Source organism: Heliconius melpomene, chromosome 4, assembly GCF_056956725.1.
Source record: "Heliconius melpomene rosina isolate 202511_hmr_F chromosome 4, ASM5695672v1, whole genome shotgun sequence".
Lineage (NCBI taxonomy): Eukaryota > Metazoa > Arthropoda > Insecta > Lepidoptera > Nymphalidae > Heliconius > Heliconius melpomene.
This window is the reverse complement of record NC_140392.1, coordinates 1,079,248-1,105,601: the sequence shown is the minus strand read 5'-3', so window position 1 is coordinate 1,105,601 and position 26,354 is coordinate 1,079,248. Positions and strand designations below refer to the sequence as shown.

The following is a 26,354-nucleotide window of genomic DNA, read 5'->3' as shown; positions in this document are numbered from 1 at the left end:
AGTTTCACCACTCAATTCGATATCGTAGTGTCTTAACACTAAATGGAGAAATCGAATCCACATCCCATCCCAGTATCAAACGTTACGACTGCGCCATGATAGCCTCGTTTGATAATTTAGATTACATTCATACTCCAAACAAGACTGAACCCGCAAATTCATCGAAGTTTATTAGCATTGTTGATAATATACACTTAGATTTTATAGTCTCATTCTATGAAGATTTAACGACTATTTTCATACAGTTAATAATTTTAATGACAGCTATCGTAAAACAAGATAGTAAATAATAAAGAAATTATAACTGTTTACAAAGAAAGTCAAAATAGATATTGACAATGAAACAATGTCAAGCACCGACTCTATTAAGTTGTTTTGAACGTCGAGAGAAATGTGTCTCTACAAAAATGTATGTACAGCTCGATCACAATAAACTGATTAAACTAACTTTTATTATAAGGGAATAAAGTTGAAAATTGAATTTGTTTAATTGTTAAATGGCAAAGCAATGTTAGCTTTAAGACAGCCTGCGTGAAACTGAACAAAAGTATTAAGCGCAATTTGCTCCAATCAAAAGGCGTTTGGCGGTCTTGACCTTAGATCTATATAGAAAACGGTGTTTGTTAAAATAGCATCTGTTATATTATAGCATTTCTAATGGAAATATATTTTAAGTACGTAATGTTTAAATATAATGTCTAATAATGTAAAATAACTGTCGTTGCTCGGAAACTGCTATCTCTATGATTAGGTTATAATTTAAAAGATGTCTTCAAATAAAATTCAAACAGCCATGGTTGAGCCATGGCCTACAATCACATACGCGCCACCATGTCACAATGGTGTCAACAACTTGTAAATTTCAATGTAAACTAACTTGACTAACTATCGTATAAATATACAATTAATATTATTCTTCGAAAAGGTCAGCAATAGGTACCTACCTCTAGGTACCAAACAGATGGCTATCTTACTAAAGAATCAAATACCAATCTTGCCATGTAAAATATAATTCTACATAGAAATTATGCTTCACATTAATTCTTGGATCACGTCGGCCTCTTTGATGGACAAGTGCGGACAATTTATTTACAATATGCTATAATTGATGCTGACTACTGTATGAGAATCTACACAGTCTTTAAGCTTTTGTTCAACCAAACATTCTCTTCTGCTTTATAATATTAATATTACATAGAAGTATAGATATTAACAATACAGATTCAAAGAAACCCAAAATCAGGTCAAACCATCATTGCATTTAAAAATGATTTATTTCAATACAATGTTTTATGCTAAATTGTTCTTAAAATCCCTCATGACATTTACAACTCGAAGCGGCGAACAAGAGCGGCGTCACTACAAAGAGAGTAAATTGATGATACACCATTTCATCTGTCAAAGCGAAGTGTGGACGACGATTAGTGAAACAGTAGGTTGAATAATTGGAGAGTGACAGGAGTGACACAGCTCTTTTTTATTACTACTTTTTTGTTTTACTTTAATACTTTCCAAAATTGTGGGATTTTCGTCTGTTTTCTGTTGAGGTAGCTAGCTTATTTTTTTTAAAATATGAAGTAAATAAAATATTTTGTTCTATATTTTCTACTCATTTGAAAAGTTATAAGCAAATGACTATTTATAAAATATTTATTTTTAAATTCTCATCGCCTTCACCTTAAGAAAAAAACATTCGAACCACCATAAATGTCTGTAAACAAAAAAAATGTACTTACATCCTATTCCATAAAAAGTGAACATCCTTAAAGTCACTTAAGTGATAATATAAATTAAATTAACAATTTATTATTTACTTTACTTTTGTAAGTAATAAACGAGTATTGTGTTAAGAATAACATACAGCACTTGATGCTAAATCGAGATTTATGATCATTGATGTATTGAGTGCCGTCAATGACAGAAACGATGGCTCGTAAAATCGTTATAAGCATCTCATTGGCGCCACGTGCAAGTACCTTGCTAATTCCACGCCTTTTGACTGCTCAGGATGACTGTGGGAGGTATCTGGAACAAATGTAATGAATAATTAAATTATTTTTCAGTTAAAATGTCTGTTTATATTAAAAAAAGTTCATTAATAGATATAGTGGGTATAGGTTTTGTGGCAAATCAATTTCAAATACGTACTGTTTATATCGTATACTTTGCAGTTGCAAAATAATTGATAATAAATATCTTGATCAATTTAGTAAAATTATAGCATTGAATTACCTTTATAATGAACTATAATAAATATAGTATATCTCTAAATAAAAATATTCTGGAAGAGCTAGAATTTATGGCCTATATTACAAAAGATATGTTCCCTCGTAAAAAACTAGTACGTGACCGACAAAGTAAATCATGATAACTAACACTTTGCTAATTGTCAAAACGTTGTGTTACAATTTCATAGGATCACATTTCAACTGAACTTATGCAGTTAATTGGATAAACTGACGTGTGAAACGTTTTTTTAAATTTATTATAGCATTGTTACGGACATAATCTGTTAACTCGCGACGTGACCGAATCTTAGATGGAGCTTGGTACAAAGAGAACCGCTGTTGCTGTCGGTCTGTCACTTATTAGCACTGTTTCTGTAAATTAAATGTAATACAGTCAATGATACTGTGGGCTGTGAAATAATATATATTTTCTCAGTCTATCAATTTCTTAATTGATCTAAGAAAAAGGAAAATATCATAAACCCCTACCATATTATTTAATATTTATTATTGACATATAAAACAAATTAACCTTAATAACTAGTATAATTTGCAATGCAAATAAAAAAAATGTACTGCCACCTTTTACGCATAATCTAAGTCTAATCCCACCTTATGGAGTCACACCTACTACACATCAACCAATCCTAGAAGCTACAATCTATATTATTACTTATTAATAATTGATATGTATAAATAAACTAGACTCATAATTTTAATTACTTCCTCTTAGCAAGTATCATACTTACATTAACTTACAATATAATACCACGGCGGTCCATATATCGTTTTAAATGATAAATTAAACTTACATAACTGACAACTGCTACAAACAACGCAGCGGGAATCTCACCGCATTAATCTCTTTGAAATGAACTCTACATTCGATCATAAACATTATTGTAATGTAAAAATTGACGATTTTACTTATTTCCATTGCCACCGATAATGGAAATTCTTCTCTATTCTATAAGCATTAGAGCTCAAATCTTGTTATATAAAGAAGTGGTTTAATGTTTGAAATAATTTTACAGTGTATCAGGTACCATCCAGACGTGAAAAGTGCATTATAAATACTTACAGTAATTGCATTTAAGCGAATGTTAAGAGCAATACATGCGTAAATCCTTTGAAGAGCTAAGGCTAAATCATTATTTCTTGTTTCATATATTTATTAGGAACGGTAGCATTATTTTGAATGGAGATAGCGGGTTTGATGTCTAAGAAATGCAAATTATTTTTTATAAACTAGTCACGGCACTATCAACGACAACATTTACATTTGTACCTTTAGTTTTTTATAATGTTAAAAAATATGTGTATCAATTAAAATTATAGACTAATTCTATATCTAATTTACTCGTAATTTCGTTAAATCCATACATAAACATATTTTATAAGTAATGTAATAACAAACAAAACAAAAATAAATTTGGACATTTAATTTTGTCACGAAGTGTAATCGTTATAACATAAAAACTTTAAAATATTAGTAATTTATATATAAATAACTTCTATGAATTAACAATTCTAGTACTAAAATAACCATTATCAATAATATATTTGATTAAAATAATTTCCTCAGTTCATATTTATTATGTGCAAGGGACAAGTGAAACGATAATGAGCTTGACACGTGAACCCTCGAAACCGCATATTCTACATTAAATTTATCGTTTGTATCTCGCTACTGGAGGTATTTCATTGAATTTATTATACATTTGGCATTATAGTGTTAGGAAATTATAAGAGAAATTCCATGTTAAGATTGGTGGAAGTATCTCACTATATAAGCGATGGTTTAGGTTTGATACTAGATCAGAGGATGGTTTTTTCAAAACAGGTATTTTAGTATTCTCGGTCTAGTTAGATAAAACTGAACACACGATGCCTCAAGAAATCGGCAGAAAGTGATGAACGGGGAGTGTTTTAATTGGAACGGAGTGTCTAACCCTAGGTTAACAGGTTCATAAGTGAAATCTCTTTAAAATTTGAAATTAAGCGATTTCAATTTAAAAAATATGACATAATGACAATATGACAATAATTGTTGTTCAATAAGTTGTCACGAATAACGATATCTCAGTCCTGGCTGAGGCTACCATGGCGCAGTGGCACAACCGTGTGGTTGTAATCGTGTCGGTTGTGAGTTCCATTTGCACTCGGGGAAATCGATTATTATTTATGAATATTTTAATTCCTTCACTCTGGTAACAAGGAGAAGCGCCACGTTAAATTCCGCCACTAAACACGCATTGTCTTGACAATTTAGCGAAAAGTGGGGATTATCTTAACACTTGATTCCCTCTGCTTACTCTGCTATTTGCAGCATATAACTTGAAGCTGAAAAAAATGATGTCTCAGAAATTAAAGATATAGAAATCGAGCCCATGATCGCGTTCTATTAGATTCCATTTTAATAACAAACGTGTCATAGGATGTAACACCTTACAATTTAATTTTTAACACCCAAAAAATATTTATTTTGAACCGAATACCACGAGAGTACCATCAGATAGTTCTCATTATTATCTACTTTACATATAAAAAGCCCCAGCTACACCCAGTCCCACCCAATCGAAAGTTCAAACTAGGACATTAGGCAATCTAATTAGCATACCTTTATGCTTTAAAAGCCGCTATCGCCTTCAAATGATCACATATTTGTGCCTCAATTTGTTTGGTCTACTGATTGAAGGCATCCAAGTTTTATATATGAGAAAAATGTAAGGACCCCGTGGGAACGTTGCTACGGTCAATATTGGTATATCTATTCATTCTTACCGACTGTGGCAGCTTTTTCTATAGCGTCAAACAATTCCCCTGCCTTTTACACCTACGTCGAGTTTGTATTTAGGTTTCTGATTAGCCTGTCGCTTCGCCGATATATAATAGTAAATAATGCATTTTTGTGGGTCACTTTTATAGCTGGCTCGTCGTCATGGGTGGCTCGGGTGCCTTTCTCATTTTTATGACAATTCTCCCTTTTGGTTGCCGCGTTTACGTTACAAATGATAGTTTTCGTATATTCATTGTTGCCTTAAACTGTTTGGATATACGTAGTAGCGGTCTGCGTTTGAGGTTTTAAAATATGTCCCCGAATATATTTTTTGGGATTTGACAGTTCACACTGTATCCTGCATTTAGCACGATAGGCACGTACCGCTCAATTTTGGTAATATTCCGCGTTCAGTGACTGATCTCTCTCGCTTGGAATTTAAAATAACCCATTTCTTCGAGTAGGTAGGTATCGAACTCACCACCTGTAACTGACCTCAATTACATTCAATTCCAGTTCAAATACCTTTACTTTATTTTTCATTTTCTTTCTTAATATTTCAAATCGGAGACTCGAGCGACATCACTTAATACGAGTGTCTCAAAATAAGACGGAAAACAAAAAACAGAGTGATTTAACACTAGATTCTCTTCACCTATAAACAAAATTCTTCCCATGCTTTACATTTACAAAAAAATGCAACGTTTCATATATTCTTGTTAATAGAAATCAACAATCGATACAATATATAATAGAATAGATTTAGAATCGTCTCGATAATCAAATTAAACCCCTAAATATGATGCGGACGTCGTAAACTGTTCGCGGCTAATTACCGACTTCACGCTATGGAAATAATTATGTGAGTTCTCAGAGCTATGGGGTTAGAGTGGGATTGGATAAATGTTATATTGATAACAATGATATAGAGGCCGTCTGATGGTACAGGCAACAGTTTTGAGTTCGATTCCGAATTGGGGGCATGGGTTGTTTTCATTTTCTTGCTCTGGTGCTGGCTAGCTTGAGATTGCTGCTGAACATAAAATATCTTGAAAATTTGGCAGAGGGTGGGAAACGCATTGCATTACCATTAGGTACCCCCTACTAAAAATAGACTTATAGTATATATATATATATATATATATATATATATATATATATATAAAAATAGACTTATAGTATCGTTGGTTATGGATTTGGATTATGGAATTACCACTTGAGTTTTACCACCGATCCTATTAGATAATAATGCGCTTATAAAACAACGTCGAAACATTATGGCTAGAGCTAAGAATATCCCTACAGACATACTAACCCTAAATAAATTGTAACAAACTATTAAGAAATTCGACTTAAATTGATAAGACCGTATGGCATAGTGGTCAGTGTGTTTGGACAGTTTTCGGAAAGCAGAGATTCGAGTCCTAGTTTTAAAAAAAAATATTGAACAGTCAATAACGGAACTCTACCGATTAAACAGAAAAAGGCAATCATTTGTAGATCTAACACAAAAATCTTACAGATTGTAAAAGAAAAATAAAATTAAATAATGATCTAATCTATTTACTTTTATAACTATAAATTATACTAAAAAACTATGTAAATCGCTTTAGTGGGCTATTAGGTTATTTTTTGTGTCGGACAAGGCGGCGCTTGTAGCCGACCGATTACGTTTTTATTGGCAATTGACAGGAGAGGAGGATGTTTTAATACCTTCTTAGAAATATGGTGGTATATTGGTAACGTTTACAGTTAACTTAGAAATAAAAATTTATACAAATAAAAGGATATTGTAGCGCAGTTGGAAAAATCACATGATTTTGGATTAAGGTTCGAAGACAGCCACATATTAATTTATTAAAAAAATACACTTTTATGTTTTTCCTACGAAAAGAAACATAGGGTTAAGAGTGTTAAGATACTAATTTTCGTCAAATTTTCAATATATTGCGTGTTGGGTGGCGGAACTGAACGCCGCGCTTGGGCATATTAATATTGAAAATTATGAAAATTGCAGACCACTCCTAAAAACAGTTAATTATTTGAGTTGCTAGCATTTATTAATGAATTATAGGTAAGCTATCGTGTAATTACAACAGCGCTATACGTTTCTAATACTGCGTTTTGCGTTTGAATATTAATTTAGATCTTGATTTCGTACTAATTATACAAGATATTTGACAGGAGTTTAGATTTTCGTCGTAACTTGTTAGCCGTTTGTAACAGGTTCATTGAATTTAGGTCATTGTCAATAATATAATTTTAATCAATTACATCTAATGTTACTTAATTTTTGTGGTGTAGTGGGAAAACGTCTGTCAAGTAGGACCTGCGCTTCTTGGAAGCCATTCAAGTGTTCCCTAGGTGTGGAGTAACACAAAAAAATATCTCAAAATAGCTTTTGGTGATTATTATTTCAGTTATTGTAAAGTGGGTAATGATAATTTCTTAATAGGAACGGAGTTCCCAGGTTCCCTCTACCTATTCCAGGATAGGTACAGCGTAAACCTAAGAAATAAATAAATATTTCTTAGGTTTACGCTTCAAAAACAAAAAAAATAATAGTTTAGTATAGAGTACTTCTACTCGTTTAAGTATTATGTAGCTATCAAGTTTATCGTGTTTGAGACTTAATAGATAAACTGCCAATTTAGAAGAGTATAAAGTAATTTTAATTTAATTTTAAGTTGACTTTTAGATAAGAATCCGGTTATATTAATATGAAAAGGAGTTGTATTTTAGTTCTAATAAATGTAGCCGTAGTGATGTAAGGTCTGGCCGTATATAAAACGGTTGTAGCTTCGATTTCTAGTCGCGGGAATCAATTATTTTAATATTTTCGCTCTTATAGAAAATCAAAACGTGTCGTTGAGATCCGTAACTTTCCTCTATATATTCTGCTAAATGCGGAATACAGCGTGACGTGAAAAAAAATTAAAGAAACTCTCATTATGTCCATAATGCTAACTCGTAAAACCTTTAACTACTTACACCTGCCATTTTGTAGGTTTCTTCATTACACTGGTACAAAGCTATCTTTATATAGAATATCACTTTTTTAGTATTAGTAAACATATTTTAGAAAAAAACTATATATAAATCGCCTTATTAAAAGACAAATATAGATTTAATTTAGGTTTATTTTCTTTTTTCCTATATTATACAATTATGCAAGGAGAACGTATTAAATGGTGGAACTTAATACCGCAATTTTCAACAAGGAAAAGTGTAGGAACGGAGGAAAGGAAATGTCTTAATGGCAAGAGTGTGCTAAGAGGACTAGGTTCCCTTGCCTTTCCTGATATGTGTTGGATACAGCGTAAGCTTGGTAGATATAGAAAAATTAACTAATTCCCCCCTTTTTAACTTCCCCTTATTGGAGATTAAATTAGCTATGCAATGATAGCTTTAAAACAAGATTATTTTATTATTTCCAAATCGATAACATCAAAGAAAACTGTACGACAGTAATTATAGCAGTAATTTATCACTTATCCAAGACGTATCACGACTAACAATTAACATACAATCAGTATTTAGCATTAGAATTAGCTTTACAGGTATATTTGTATGAAGTTTGAGCTAACAAAGATTTATTGCTTGTAAATTATATTGAAATTAATATTAGTTGCTGTTATTTGCGGAGATAGGTCGCGTGTTCGGTTCCTGTTTGTGTTGTTTTTGTTAATTTAGAGATTAGCGGCTTGGACTGCACTAAATTAATCTATTCCGTGTATATCGATATTGTTAAAACTAATAGTTTGTTTGTTTGAGAACGTTAATCTCAGAAACTACTGGTTGAAATTGTAAAATTCTTTTAGAGGCATATGTCTTAAAAAAATTGGATTTACTAGCACTATCAACATTAAACAACCATTAAAGGCGATTTTTGATGATGTATACTTTTACGAATTAAAAATGAATTTTGGACTGAAACATACCTTGTGAGTCTACTTTTAGTCTATAAATAATTTTATAATCCGCAGGAGTCAGGCACCCGGTCTAGTATAGATAATACAATCTGTGTGGGGTCTAAACGATTGTGTATACTAGTTCAATCTAGTTCCAATCCGATCTTCTTGCTACACGTGTTCTGCGCGCGCGCAGGCATACGGCTAACTCAATAATTGGTTTATTTCATCAAGCGAAATTAATAGGCAGACATATTTAGTATATTTATTTAGTGCAAATTTAAATTGATTTACTGTATAATGGATTTTTGTCTAAAGAAGTGGGAAGAGAAAGTACTTTCAATAGTCATTCGTTTTGGTCTATATATAGAGGGATATTGTGTGAGTGGTGGAATTTAACGCTGTAATAAACCTTAATACAACAACTAGGTAACAGAAGTTTTTTTTTGCCAATCTGGTTTTTTGTTTTAACAATTATAACGTTAAAACTACTAAACAAATTTAATTATGAAAACGTTGGTTGGAATATAATTCGAAAATGATGTAAATGATGTATGTAGAATATTGAGAAGCTAAAAAACTTGGAGTAAGAAATCAAGAATATCATGTAAATGTAAAAGGTATGCTGCTATGGAGAAAATAACGAGAAGCAGCTTTTATACTAGCATCAAAATAAATACAAAAATATAAACTAGTATTACTATTCTTTATAGAGTTAGTTCCCATGACTCACTCCGGGTATTATGTTCAGGACCTAGCTTACAATATGTACTTAGGGCTTCGTAGCTTTACGAGAGAAAGCATTTTGTGAAATATGCATCATAAAACTGATTAATGTGACTTGCAGTGGGAATTATTTGGTCACAAAACTTTATTTCTATGTATTGTTTTAGAAATTTATATGTTACAATGTTGGAATAGGAATTTGTGTCATATATTTTTATGGAGAACTCGAACGAATTCGAAGGTATACTTCAGTACGGAATTTCAGTATACTTATTAAAGTTGATCTTAAATAATATTAATATGTACGTTGAAACAACTTTATTTACAAAATATAATTGATTTCGAGACCATTCTTTGTATCAATAATAATGCAATAAATTTGAGTCGTTTTAAAGTAGGTATATGATATAGTTTATTTGGTGGTTTATTTTTAAATATAATAGACCGCCTAGAAGATTAACTATAAATAATTCAATCACCGAAATTCCCGTTGAAATTGGATCAGCCGTTTCTAATATTAAAGTTGTCTAGACAGAAAGATAGACAGCCAGACAAAAATGTTAAAAATATACAAATAATAGCATGTATTCAAGAAAAAAACTAATATTTACGTTTACTATTATTATTGCTACTTTTTAGCTTTACGTTTTTTATACTTCAAATAGTATGGAGGCTGAAGGAACCTAATGTCAAGGCAGTTTGTTTTAAAATTTTCACGAGAATTCGAAACATTTTGTGTTGAGTGGCGGTACTCAACGTTGCATTTTGTAGACCGGAAAAATAAAAAAGAAACGGTACACTTTATATTTTCAAAAAACTATACTAAAATACATTTAAAGATAAAATATCATCTACTTTTGTGAATTATTTATATGAAAACGTATTTCCAAACCACAGTTTCTCCATTTAATGGGTTATTGTTATTGTCTTAGTTATTAAGCTTTCTACGTCTTGTCGACTTCAGTAGTAGAATAAATACATGTCACTTTTGTCCTGCACCACTTGTATTAAGGCCCGACAAACAGTTACCTCGCTATGTTATTTGACTCCAAATTAGTTTAGATTAGTTTTGAAATTTGTATGAACGTAGGAAAAGTAGGTTGTGGATTCTAATGTGAAATATGTTAGGTAATGACGTGTCAGTGTGAACATTCAAATTCAAATTTAAAATATTCTTTATTCAAATAAACTTATTATAAGCACTTTTGAATCGTAGAATGAACATATGAACAAAAAGCTACCACCGCTTCGGAAGGCAGTTCTGTTGAGAAGAGCCGGCAAGAAACTCAACAGTTGCTCTTTTCTAAGTCAATGGTATATTTTATTACATTAGCTGGCAGCTATCCTGCATTACATTCAATAGACATTCCATACATGTTTATCCTCTAAATATTTTTGAACAGAATTATTAATTCTAAAATCACACGGTACAACTGGGTGCTGAGTAAAATTAATATTTGCCTTATAACCTACGTTTAGTTAGCGAAAACTGTCCTGTAAGCCTTTCATAACCCAATAGAACTCTATTAATAGAAAATGACTCTTAAGTCAAACGAATAGAGTTTAAAATAGTGTAGTAATTTGTTTATGTTCCTAGCTTATTACCGATATGACAAACAGGTTGATGCGTGACCGCGTCTCTGTTCTAACTCGCAAGTAAACAGACGTATTGTCTAAATTGTCGTGAGAAAGTTCTTCTAAGGTGACATTTAATTAGATTAATTATTACGTGGGTTCGATTCCAACTCGAATTGAGTCAGTGAAATATTTTTATAATGATTAAGGATTGGCAAAAAGATTTATGATCCAAAAGTCAGTGGTAAGGGTAGACCACAGGTAGGATGAGACCTCGGTTGCATGAGAACCCCCCGGAGGGCATATATGAAGAGGTGGATGACAGTGGATGAGGCGAAAGAGGTATGTAGAGACTGTAGTATTCCGTTCAACCCCGCTAGGGATAAAGCATGAAGCTAAGTTAAGTTACATAAAGAACGAAATATTTTGACACTATCCTTCATAGCAAACAGATATGCCGGATACGGCGTGAAGCTACAAAACAGTAATCAGGATTTGTACTATAACATTTAACTGTTGATAAATATCCACAAATTAGAACCCATAATCATCGCGAGTAATAACTAATAAGCCTAGTTTACACTGAAACCCGACGTTAACTAATAACATCTATTTTACCTAAGTGTTTACACCGTATCTAGTCATTATAGCACATTTACTACAGCACTTTAGGCACAAATATAAGTTAGGTCTAGAGCTAGATATTCTATGGTCGTTTAACTTATAACAGATTACCAGAATTATTAGGCAAGCGGACAGGTCACTTAGCTAAGATCAACTTTTCCATAATGCATATAATTTGGACGGAGTACGCAGTGACAGTAGTACTAATCTATATATATAAAAGGACTTGTCCTCACTGACTGAGGTAAGACGCACGCACAGCCGTAACCACTGATGGTAGAAACGTGGAATTTGGACAGATATTTACTTTCGTAATCTGGACATCCACTAAGAAGGGATTTCGAAAAATTTTAACCCTAAAGGGGTGAAATAGGGGTTGAAAGTTTGTATGGAAAAAAAAATAAATCTGCACCGGTTTTTATAAAATTGTAAATTCAGACTCTTAAAAATATTTAATTGAACACGTGTTTCACGGTTTTCTAGAATTTACCCCCTAAGGGTGCCAATAAGGGGTTGAAAGTTTGTATGGAAAAATGTTAAAATCGCCACCGATTTTTATAAAATTTGAAATTTAGACTCTTAAAAATATTTCATTGAACACATGTTTCATGGTTTATTAGAATTCACCCCTAAATACGCAAGCGAAGCTGCGCGCGTCCGCTAGTACTCCCATAGAATGATAAATTGTGTAGAAATTACTAAGAATATACGCCGAGGCCAGTCGTGGCGCAAAAGCACTAGCGTGTGACTGTTAACATGACCGGTAATGGGTTCGATCTCAACCCGAGGAAATTAATATTTATTTAAATGTATATTCCATTTGTTCACTTTGATGTCATTGCAAGGCGCGATGAGTTCCGCCACTCAACATGTAAAGCCCCCAGAATTCGGCGGATAGTGAGGAACGGAAGTAGTTTAATTTAAAACTAATGTACATTAGGTTTCCAGGTTCTCTCTGCCTAATTATCTATGTGCGGGATTGCGGAAAGTAAAAAAAGAATTTCAATCCCATTCTTAATGCTACAGCCTACATTTAATAATTCTTAGCATCTCTTAATGCTATTCTCTCAAGAGCAACTCATCTCCAATAAATAATTTTCAGCATTCTAAGCTACGTTTTTGCGGCTGTGCACTGCCTGTCGGTCTCTCAGTAACAGAAGAGTTTTATATATAGAAAATCCTGACAGAACTTTAAATACTCGTATATCCAAATGGACGGAGTATATAGAAACGTAATAATTAGGTTAAGTCAATTATTCTATAAGAAATTAGAATAGACTATAAAGTGACATTACTATTAATATCACTCCATTATATGTAGAATAATAAATTGAAAACAAATTACTGATATTGTATGTTAAATTCAATGTTTCAGCGTCCACGGTCTGTCGTATCGAGGCCGATTATAAATAAGGCATAGAAAGCAACTTGTGTAATAGCGTATACGGTAGAGTCAAATACAAATATTTTATTGGTAATTATGGATAGTTAAAAGTTTATGTTTTTGTGATAGTTGTGAGTTCGATCTTCAGTTGGGGGAATGGTTATTAAATTGGTATTAAAGCACTTTCGATCTTCACTTTTCGCGTAACTTAATTAACCTAGTTTTTTTAGTTAACCGTGAAAAAGCGTGAAGCTGTTATTTTTTTAATTTATGTTTTTGTAGTAAATAAGTCAGTTTAGTTGTCAAGGCCTATAATTTCTAACTCAGATGCCGTAGATTCAAGGTTAGACATTAAACATTTTTAAAGCGGAGCTTAACTCTACATTCTTTATTTAATATATCAACATTACATAATAAATATTTAAAATTACTCATTCTGTATACCTATATACAGCTTGTTAGAAAATATAACAAATAAAGGTACCTTATTAACATATAATCTAGATATCGGAATTCAACCCAATCGGCCGCCTTCATCTCATAAAATAATGAGCACGAATTTATAAAACATACAAAAATTAACATACATATCGATTGATTTTTCACAATATACATAATTATGATATAATTTAAAACTAAAATTTAGATTTAAGTTTAAAGGCTGCCCAGATAAGGTAATTGTAGAGTGTCGTATGTATAATATATGTAAACAGTATCGGCTTCGGTGTTTCTCAGAAGCGACGTTTTGGCTAACGATCGTCTGGTATGCCGGTGTAAGGGACAAGGTCGTATTACAATGAAATGTTTGACCGATTTCAAAGAAGGAGGTTCTATGTTCGATAGTTATATATTTTGTTAGGTTTGGGCATCGATTTCTTGGTCAAATGTCACTCTATTTCAAAATTATATATTTTTTATAATGGTCTTGTTTTATATTATGTATTTTTTAATTATTAAACTATTCCGTTATAGTTTTCTTCTTAAAAATTGATGAACGCCGGTTGCACCATAAAAATTATGCCTCATTGTCACGTTCCGCCTGAGCTGAGTGTGCAAGCGAGAGCGAGGAGAATACGATAGAGAGGCACGTTTACGTTGTTACTTGTAACTAATCTATGTACAATATGAGCAAAACCTATAGTATTTGAATTACCGAGTGCAAATAAATGTTAATTTATCAAAATTTATAAATTCTCTCAATCTTCTTCAATCTTCAATCTCCTTTTCATCAATTCATAAAAGTATTCAATGTTTTCTTTTATCGCTATAAAAAGAGTAAAACTTAAAATGTTTAAACAACACAATGCCCGGCTCTTACGCTATACTAAGACCAACCATAAAAACGAACTACAGGTGCAAACCCCAGCAAATAAATCGAATTGACTTCCAATATCTAAATCCTGGATGAAAGCAACAGGAAGTATTTGAGTCGATCAGCCTTCTAGGAATATATAAACGATAATTTATTTGCCTACTTTGTAATTAATCCTTTCCGCTCTTACGGAGGCATGCTCTTGTGCTTAAAAATCTGCTTAGTCATTCAAAGTTGTGTTTTGTAGAATATTTGAATTAAAATATCGATTTATATTATTAAGGTTGTCGTGGCTCAGTGGAACCATATGACAGAATAAACGCTACGGCAGTGGGTCCGATTCTCAGTTAAGGGAAAGAATTATTTAATACTTGCATTTCCTCCTTCTTCCGTTGATAATTATTTTTTGTACATTTTTTATATAATTTTTTAAAAATGTTTTTGGTTAACAAAAACATTTTTTATATTAAAATTAACCAAAAACCAAAAAGTACAAAGTCAGACACAGCACTGTGCCACGATCGGCGTCTATCAAATATATTGTCGTATATGATATACCTATAGGGACTCTTTATAATGTTGGTATACCTCACATTTTGAACAATCTATTCCTACACATAATTTTTATTAGTTTTACGATGTATCCCGCATATAGCACAAAAGGCTCCAAAAATCTGAAAACCTTGTGCAAAGACTTTCCGTTTCTGTTAAAACATTTCGATTCTTCACTTTCTGCCGAAGTCTTGAAGATATTGCGTGTTGAGTGGCAGAACTCAACGCTGCGCTTCGTCTCGTTACCAGAACAAGGAAAATGAAGATATGAAATATTTAATTACATGAATTGGTAATCGAACCCCTAACCTGTCACGCTTACAATCACACGCTTGTGCTCCTACACCACGACTGCCCTCGAACTCACCAATAATACAGTTTCTAAAAGCTCCCATGCACTCTAGACCTGAGATACGATAAATACAATTAACCTAACCCCGCTACTTCCCTATAGGTAAGACTATAAGTTAGAGAACACGTCTAAATTACTGATAAGGTGCTGATAGTGCGGCGGTTGCGAATGGACGGCTATCTTCGGACCGATCGTAACATTGCATGACCCCAGGTGAAAGTAAACTAAACTTACTTATATATTTTGTGGTTTTTTATATGATTATAGTTTTTTTATATTTGAGGCTATTGTGATTATAAACGCGACGGTTATGGGTTCGGTTCACACTTGGAGCAATTAATTAGTATGGCGAATTCCGCCATTTAACCCACAGAATCTCGAAAACTTGGCGGAAATTGGGAAACAGAGTGACTACAGCGTAAAAATCTTATCTTAATGGTTGTAGGATATAACAGTTTAACAAAGTCTTTTGAATCATCAAATGAACATAAAGCTACCATCAACTCGAAAGAAGGCTTATTTTATTTAATATAGAAGTTACAAAATAATTATAATTTATAGGATAATTTAATCTCAGTTTACTGTTTATATTTTGAGATTGCGATATCTTATATCATAGTTGAAATTAACATAAATTTATATGATTTAAATTAACTGATACAAATTAATTATACTTCAAATGGAGACATATCCTGAAATTGTCAAGAAAATATTAAAATATGTCTTCTAAAAGCTTATGCAATAATAGTGGCGCAAGGAGAACTTGCGTGACTGAACATCATGATATATTTTAATAGGCAGAGGAAACCTGATTTTAGGACAGTATTTATAAATCGCTCTCAACTCTGAGACCGATCTTGAGATTGATTTTGAGATGCAGATTTCATTCAGATATTATTAACAGGACATAGACACTCCGTTTTTCGTTCCGTTAACATTTGTCGTCTGGTGTTTTGTTGAGTAGTGGAACTCCATGTCCTATTTTACTATAGCGGAAATATGAAAATAACTTTTTCATCCGAATGTGGATTGATCCCATAACCATGGCCATGGGTGGTCTTGGAACTTGAGCTTAATAATTAAGTTTGTTTATATAAAATTTTGTAAAGAAACTCGCAGTCGTACACCACTCAACACTCAATATCTCGAAAATAGTGGGATGCGTGGAGAACGGAGAGTTTTAACACAAGATTTTCTCTGCCTACCTCACCAAATGCGATGAAATACAGTGTGAAATTAAAAAATACAACAAAGATCTATAACATTTTTAACTAGCAACCCTATTAACCGATGAAAGTGATTGATCAAACTGATATGAACCCAATACCTACTCAACCAAAGGTCAGATCAACACTCCATAGGAATGCAGCGGTAGTAGGTGGAGGTAGGTACGTGGGCGTGGGTAGTGTACATGGGTAGTTTCATTTGACTTTTCGCGTCATTAAGTGTTTGTATACACTCGATGTATACTTCGTCGAATACACGATAAATGGTCATTCATTCTGGGCTTATGGGAAAAAATTATCGTTTTGTTTGTCGATTGTTACGATATTACTCCGAAATGTTAAATTATTTATGGAATAATCAACCTTATATTAGATATGTTGAAAGCCATTTTCCCATATTAAATGTTTGTTGATAAAACCACACGGTCGACTGTTTATTTGATACTATTGTACTGCATTCTAAAGACGGATTTCGACTTGAATTGTTCTGTTAAACACCGTTTTTATGGAAGTGGCGTCGGTGATATTTGTTTTTTTATAAACTGTGAAAGATGTCGAAATTTCATTTTTTTCTATGGTGCTTTCTTGGTGTTGTAATTTTTGTTTAAAGTGAAGTTGCTGCTTATAGACCAGATATATTTTTGCTTGGAATTATGTTTTGTAGACTATATTCTAAGATATGTTTGTATATATTGATATATTCTACAATTATCAATGGGGAAAGGAGTGTCTTAGTTACTTAGCCCTAAGAGTTTCTACATGTAATTTTTCTTTCGTTCTCTCTTTGTCTCGCAATCTTAGACAGGCTAACACTACTTTCTCCGCTTTTATTTTGTTCTGAACTTTGTCCACTAGAGCGGAGACATGAAAATAAGCCCACAATCTTCGCGTATGTAGTAAAACGCTATACCACTAAAATAAATATTTTCTTCCAGGGGACCTAGTATTACGTCATTGCGTTCCTATTAAAACACTTGTTTTTCTCACTAAAACAAATATTTACTGTTTTTATTTGTTTTTTTAATCACTTTGATTATTTTAGTGAACCTTCACCACTGGTGATACCACTAGTGAGTAATGATTGCCAACTTATACCAATTGAAGTATTCTTCGAGGCGCCAACAGTCAACAACAATTTGCTTGAACGATTATAAGTATGTAAGTACTTTAAACGATAAAACATGTATTTCTTTATATCAAGTAGAGGCGAGAAATAGCGTGAAGCCAATAAAAACAATGTCTAAACTCGCTAAAATGTAAGTTCACAAGCTGAGAATTAAACAAAGGCAGACCCTACAGTTGTCCAATTACTTCCAGTACCAAGCATACCCGATTGTGAGATATTCGAGATTGCGATCTACGGCGGTGAGATTTTATAGGCTTTATAGGCTTGTTCTGATACAGCAGTGATTAGAGATACTATCGAACGATACTTATATTAAAATGTTGGAGTGTAGGATTGTGTCACTGGAATCGGTAGATTATCTTAATTATTGTAAACTTATAAAAGACAGGCTGTTATGGCGTAGCGATATAGTTTGTACTTATAATCGCGATAGTTGTGGCTTTGATCCCGTTTGGGGGACTGAAATATTGTCATTTTTTGACTTATAAGTCATTTTAGGTCTACGTTGTATCCTGAAAATAGTAGGGTAGGGTAATCTAGTATATTCTGTTCCCATTAAGGCATTTCCGTAACCCAATTTCAGCCGATTTCTCGAGGCGTTGCGTTTTGAGTGATGGAAATCAACGTCGCGCTTAGCCGACCAAGATCGAGGAAATGAAAATGTCAAATATTTCATTTCGTTGAGTGGGAATAGAACCCATAACCTACCTCTACTAAGAGGTACACATTATTTTAAAAAAAATTTACAAAATTGAATATAAAAAGGCTATATATCAGAACAACAATTGAAATTCCATAGTACAAATTAATGTAAATTGTTTATTTGTACGCACATTCATCACTCGCGACGTATTAAGTGTTTTTCTCGACAAAGAATCACAATATTTGCCACTTGAACGCGCACTCGCCGATGTATCGTAAACACGCACCTACAATACATCTTAGTGTGGCTTCTTTCACTTTTATTTAATTTATTTCTTTCGGTAAAGTCCGTTGGAGTACGGAAAAAATTAAGTAAACGCAATCAAAAGATATGAGCATTTATAAAACGTTTTTGCTAAATTTGAATAAAACCTATAGGGAAATTCCCAAAGGAATGAGAACTTGCAGTACAGACAAATAAAAGAATACAAAAAATAGAACTTTATATTACTGTTAAAAATTACTATTAAAAACTTTAAATTGTAGTTCTTTTCGTACAAATTAACTGCACACTTCCGCAAATTTAAGTTTGTCAACTTTACTAAATTGTTCCTGTTCCTAAAATTGGTACGGACTCGCACTTAAACTACACCTCCACAACGCAATTATAACCTCTTTTCCAATTCTGAACCTCGCAACGTTGAAAATATTAGCAATACCAGTTCCCACATAGTACCCATTAATTAAAAACCATTGAGTATCATTGGGTTAAATCCGTTGAATTTAAAAAGACGACATTTATTTTAGGGTTAAGGAGTGTAGGGCACTAAAAGAAGATTTATCAAAAATCTTAAAGTCCACACAAATAAAATTGAATAACAACTATGTACTTTGTAATTAAAACATCAACTGTCATAACTCATATGGCTGTTATATGAGAAATAGCTTCACTTTAAATTAATTGATTTATCTTTGACAGATTGAGAAACCGAATTGAGTGTGAAAAATACCACACTTAATGTCAAATATGGTTAAAAAGGATCCCATTGATGCATTTGGGACAGTGTCTTCGAAACTAAGTGGTGCCCCCCCATATACAGATGTGGACGTCCATTTACTTAATACGAAACAAAATTGCAGATGTTACAAACATTTTATTGCGAAATTGTTTGTGTTATAACAAGTGGGACTAATATTTCGTTTTAGCAAATGTGTTTTTATTTTTTTTAATTTTTTTTTAACTTCACACAGTAATCTGCATATAGCGCGATTAGTAGAGGGAACCTAGTGTTCAGACACTCTATTCTCTATTTTCTAATTCCGCTAATGATATGAAAATATTACAATTCCAATAAACGGGACAAGTTGTAGATTCGATTCTCAATTGAGAAAATGAAATATTTAATATTTCGATTTTGATAAGTAGGCAAGAACGGAACGGAAGTGTTTCAATCAGGGATACGAATATTACAATTCTAAGAAATGGACCTACGTCATTTGACCGTAAACGGGACACAAGTTGTAGATTCGATTCTCACTCGAGAAATTAATATTTCGATTTTGATAACTAGGCAAGACGTTGCATTGAGTTTGTTCACTCAATACGCTGACCTGAAGTGTTTCAGTCGGGGATTCGATTCCCATTCGAAGAAATACAGTATTTAATATTTTCATTTCTTCGCTCTGGTGTCTCGACGATTTGAGTTCCACCCCTCAACACGCAACTTCCAGAATCCGGCGGGATATGTGGATCAGAAGTCTTAATAGGAACGGAGTATCTTCACACTAAATTCCCAGGTCCCCTCTGCCTACCCTGCTATGTACGGTATACAGCATTAAGCTAAAAAAGCTAAATGAATAGTGGTAACTTTTTCTTAAGCGTAGGAAGTCACGAGCAGAAGCTTGTAGCCATTATACAAAGTGGCTGACCACCAGTTTTATCTATCATCTAAGTTTATGTTGCTTTTGGTCGCGGCCATTTGGTCAGCATTAGCATATTCCAAACAAGTAACAAGCTGTGGCTGTGACAGACGGACGAGGTCTCGCCGCTGTTATGGTAATACTATGACTAAATTATATGATGAACATATCTTTGTAACAGGTTCGAATCTGTTTAGCGGAAGTTTTTTGTGAAATATTTCATATTATTAAATTTAAATATTTAATTGTATGAAATATTTCACAACAACGCAACGACCTCATGTGATAAGACAAGAGATATGAAATAATACAGCTTCAAATACAGAATTGGATAGTAAATGTGTAATTTCAATATAAAGGAGCTGTTAATACGACGTTTATACAAATAATCTGATTAATGACTATTTTAAGACGAATATTGGTGTTTATTTTAAGTATGTAAATTATTATCTTACAAAACGATGATATATTGCTTTTTAAGGAACAATTTGTGTCAGCTAAATACTAAATGTATAATCAATGATCTCTCGTTTTAACTCTATAGACCTAATAAAAGGGATTACCACATTTATAAAGTTTTTAATTTTTTTTTAGCTTTACGCTGTATCCCGCTCATAGTAGGGTAGGCAGATGGAACCTGAGAACCTAGCTAGAAGCTTCCGTTTGTCACTTTCCGCTAAATTCTGGAAGCATTGGGTATGTGTATTGTATTGTTACCAGAGCGAGAGAAAAAAAAAAAACATTTCCCTGAGTGGAATTCGAATACACGACCGTCTCGATTAGTGAGCCTCAGTGCCATTGCGTCACAACGATCTTATACTCGTATTAATGATTATTTATATATTATTTGAAAAGAGCAAATATTTTCTCATAATAACCCCTTCGTATAATGAACTTGCCTTAAAAAATCATGTTATTAATATAATTGTCAAAGGAATTTTCAATGGCTAAGTGTTTTTTCAAAGTGTTTAAAATTAAAACGAAAGTGACACAGCACAGTGACTGACAGGTCTTGTCATCGTAAATTAGTGACGGTTTTAAAAAAGTGTTTAAATATAACGCAAATTTTCCCCTTGACAGCAGAGTGTTGACAAAAGTGCATATTTCATTTTTTTTTCACTTTTTTTATACACATTTTTTTTATTGTTTACACAGAATTTAAAAGAATCGTGTTACTTTTGAAGGACCTCAAATAATGTCCACGTCTGTCTGTTCTGAAATGACATGAGAAAAAATTGTTGACGCCACCTTGGCAGTTGATACGTGTTTAACTGTTTAAAATGATTTTAGGTTCGATACCCGTTCATGGACTTTTTAAAATTTGTTATGTATAATTCTGATCTTGCTATACTTTTATAATATTTCTTTTTTCATTTGCTTCGTAGATATTTACCTCTCTACATCAAAATTTACAAAAAAATCTGAAAATATTATGCTGTAATATTCGATCTACGCCGAAATATACGAAAGAATTTTTAAAGTAGCTTCGCGTTTTTCCCGCATAGCAAGGCAGAGGTAGGCAGAAGCAGCTTTTTCCATTTTCCGCTCAATTTGCAAGACATCGCGTGTTTAGCGGCGGCACTTAACGCCGCGTTCTGTCTACCAGTGCGGAGAAACTAAACTAAAACAAATATAATCTTTAAATTCAGGGAATGTGGATCGAACACGCTATCGTCCTTACAGTTAGATGCTGTTCCACTAAGCCATGAAGGTCCCTATAGAGAATTTTAAAGATATCTTCATAAATTTGCGTGACCATTTCACAAATTTTCTGCCTCATAATGCTGACCGACCCATAAAAACGTCAGTCGATCATTGAAGATGTCAATTCCAAGTAAAGTGGGTAAAAGAATCATTTGTTTACACTTCAAAGTTATACTTAACAATGGGTGTTGGTGTCTGGGTGGCGCCTGGTGCCTGGTGCCTGGTACACAATACTGAGATCGGTTTGTCCCAAGCACAACATAAATAGGCCATTTTTTTAGTTTTATAATTTTTAAATTTAGTTAGGAGGTCAATCATTTTAAGCATTGTAATTGTAATTGTAATTTCAATATTTATTTATTTATTTATTTTATTAAGTTTATCAACGGCTCATACATTGTTACATTTCAGTAAATCTAACTTAAAAACTAAAAACAATTAATGTATTGCCACTTAAAGATAAACACTGCATGCAATATAAAGTGGTTGTGAACAATCGTGAAATGGTAATTTATATAAACATAGGTTTGCAAATAAATAAGCGCGTATCAAAATTACATAAAAATATACTAAAAACTAGATTAAGGAATACACACATACATATATACCATAAATAGGTACATAACCAGGAGCATCAGTAATAACATAATTTACACACATTGTGTTGCTTTCTTAAAAGCTGTTAAAGACATTTTAAAGATATCAATATTCGTGGACACACTACATTTTTTATTATAAAGTGAGCTAAGCCTTGTAATAGGAGAATTAGATCCTAATTTTGTTCTCCGTTGCGGTGGTGCAAACAAACGGATAGGTTTTCGAGGTATTTTACGGGGTATGTTTTGCATATAACAGTAAGACCTAGTTTCCGCCCAATTATCGAGATTTTTCTTAATACATAATATAACCTGATAGACACTAAGGTGTCTAATGTTATTTTTAATGTTAAAATATCGTACATTAATTTAATTTTCCTATAGCCCAGATAGCTAGGTGGTACTATTTTTTAGTTTTACGCATACAGCAGTATAAACAGAATTAGTGTTAAGACACTTCGTTTTCACACACTTAACGTTGCTCTTTGTTTTTTTTACTTTGAGCCGAATCCACAATCGTCGCGTCTGCCGCTGTGCCATGACGGTTTCAGCGGGACTATTCTAGTTAGATTTGAAGAATTAATGCTAATTGTACAACTAAATTATTATCTTTGGTATTTACCTTCCATACGTAAAGAATAGAATAATATATGACTATATAATTATATCTATATCTATATATTAGTCAAACCTCAAAGGAAACAAAGACGGTGCAGTTCACGCTTAGACTGATAACGCACATATTTTTACTTTAAACACTATTCATACTAATGATAGAATTAATTATTTTTAGATAAACTAAAAAGTTTCTTATGGATTTTTTTTTGTTTTTTTTTTTAACTATGTTATGAAATGAAATGAAAATGAAATGAATCATTCGTATCGACAGCGACAGTGAGTTCCGCTACTCAAGACGCAATGCCTCGAGAATTCACCGGAAAGTGGGAAACGGAGTGTCTTAACACTATGTTCCTCCAACCTACCTTTTTGCTGTACCTGATTTAATTCAAAACCACTAAACGAAGTCACTAATTAAATATCATTATAATGAATCATCACTCCCGTGGACTTGCCAAATGCATTTATGTCACAGTGTGACAACGCCGCGTGTAAATTAGTCAAAACGTCAAATAACTCAATAGCGTCGTGGTGTGGCGCGTGAACTCTGATAGTCCTGAGTGGATTGCACAATTGAACTGACTTGGAGATTGCTTTTGTGCGAAAGAGAGGTATCTTAGGTTCAAGTAAAGAGCGTTGTAAATATATGTAAGCGTTGTTATATACGTAAGAACAAAGCTAACCCACTGCAGGTCCGCTTTCTCATAATTTTCTCATAATTTCTTCAGAATTATTTTTAAGACTGTTAACTTAAATATGGTTAGAGGAGACCAGGTGTTAAGTAACCCAACCCCCAATTTTAGAAACATAGCATGTTGGGTGACAAAAGTCATCGTCGCGCTTTGTCTTGCTACCAGAGCGTGGAAATGATAATAAAGTATTGCCTCGAATAGGATTCGAGCTCACAACCGTCGAGCTTACAGTCAGATGCTATGCTGCTGCACCACGATGATTTCTAGTCATAAAGGCAAAAAAAAACCTCATATAAAATTATGTACAAGAATTCAAACGGCACGCTGCGCTGGTACGCTGTTAAACAGTTTTACCAATCCGAATTAATATCCAGTGTCGGAGTATCAAATAACAAATATTAGTTAAAGAGCCATATTTCTATAGGATCTAGGCCACGAGCAATCTTAGCAGCATTAACATTTTATATCTATTTACAGTAAATCAGTCAGTCAGTGTGCAAGCGGAGGTCACCTATAGGCAAAATGGGTTTACGAAATATTTACACAAAAACAATTTACTTATTTTTAGGAAGTTATGTCAAATACGTACGTGCTTATAAAATTCGGAGGTTTTCCTCGATTTCCATCGGATTCTATCATTTGATACAGATTTCGGGGTAGAGTCTTCTCCAATGGGAAGGACCAATGGGAAGAACCATTGGGAAGGAATCTTTCAAGCAGCAAAAGGTATCAGGGTTTTAAGGTTCACAAATGATGAAGAAAGAAGAAAAAAGGAAAACAAACATAAAAATATATACGAAAATGGAACCTATTGCTTTTCGGAAAAAGAACACAGTTTTACATTCTTACGTACTCACCATTAAACGCTTAAAACAAACAAAACTATGTAAAATCTAGAGCAAATAATAACTAAGATATATATCACGCCCAATTCCCCCATACAACGGTACTACGTCGCTTTACCAGTAATAGCTAATAAATTCCACGGAACTATCGCTGTAGGCGCAATAATTGATAACTTATTTGATTTATCGACCAATCAGCACGCGGACGTGCTGAAACTTTCAATTAATACATAAATATGAGGTGATAGGAACTGTGGTTTTGTTGCTGTAAATGGAACTTTGTATAAATTATCTTTGAGGGGAAAAGCGTGAAGGATATTTATGTTTCACGCTTATTCTATGATCGCTGGATTTTTTTAGGATTCGTACAGAGAACTTAAGTGTTAAGATATTGCTTGCCCCAAAATCAGCAGTACGTTCTTCATCATTCTCAACGTGACATCCTTGCAAGTACCCACCATTCTGTGTATCTCCTCCTTGCGGATTCGATCAGCTAAGCTGACCCTGTATAGAGATTGCATCTCCACAGCATTCATCTTTCTTTCACTCTTCTTCAGTAATACCCTCGCTTCGTTGCCGTGTAACAGCGTGGTGACGTCGAACAAATATATAATGAAAAAATGGCATGGCTTTTTGTCTTGAAATATATTTTTTTCCTTGCGGTGGTAACTGCCACGACGCCCCCTCATGGATATAACATAGTTAATTAAGGTAATCTGTATAAATAAACGTAAGGAAGGTCTTTTCGTACACAGAAATACGTGACTTGAAAATGAATAGTATGTTAATTATAAACTTATATTACTCCTATTCTGTGATATTTGGAATAATTTAAGAATTTGTGTGCGAAAAGTCTTTTTATGTAAATTATATCATAATTATGTTATAAAACTAAACAGATCGAAGACAGAATCGAACCCACAATCGTCGAATTTACAGTCGTACACTTTATCTACTTGGTTTTCCTTTTCGACCGTACGCGTCCGGCGTACCTACATTTTACGATGCGGTCCTCATTGTTTTCATCCCGCTGCCCCTATTTCTTTAAAACTGTTATCCAAATTGGTCGCAAAGTCACTTTATGTTACATTGTGATTGAAGTTTGTGGCTTCTTACGTCTTACTTATCTCTCTTTCTCTTTTTTGGGTTCCGTACCTCAAAATTTAAAAATGGAACTCGTCTGTCTGTCTGTCGAGATCGAGATCTGAGCTGAAGTAATACCAAATATTCAGATCAATGGTTCCGTGAAGGACAGAAAAAATATATCTTCTAAGTCAACGCAATCAAAAGTTACGAGCATTAGAGCTTCCATTTTGTTACATTTTGTCAGGAGATTTTTTTTAAATTTATCAACTCAACAAGCAATGTCCGGAAAATTAAGCAGTACTTGAGAACGGAGTGTTCACACTAATTTCTCTCTGCCTATCCTATATAGTGAGAACCTAAAAAAAGGAAAAGTTGTAAGCATTAGTAATAATGATAATAACGTCGTTTATCCTTATCCAAATGGTGCACTTGTTTTACCAAGTTGTCTCCAAATCG

General features: G+C 33.1%; 1 protein-coding gene across 2 annotated transcripts in view; it reads right to left on the bottom strand.

The window, feature by feature from the left end:
• The window catches only part of LOC146539343 (uncharacterized), a 171,107-nt gene that overhangs the window by 60,293 nt on the left and 84,460 nt on the right, over window positions 1-26,354 (bottom strand). For both annotated transcript variants that reach the window (XM_085208257.1, XM_085208256.1), the window contains one exon: window positions 1,977-2,025. The gene's annotated coding sequence lies outside the window, so the exon portion shown is untranslated. The remainder of the gene's footprint in view (window positions 1-1,976; window positions 2,026-26,354) is intronic.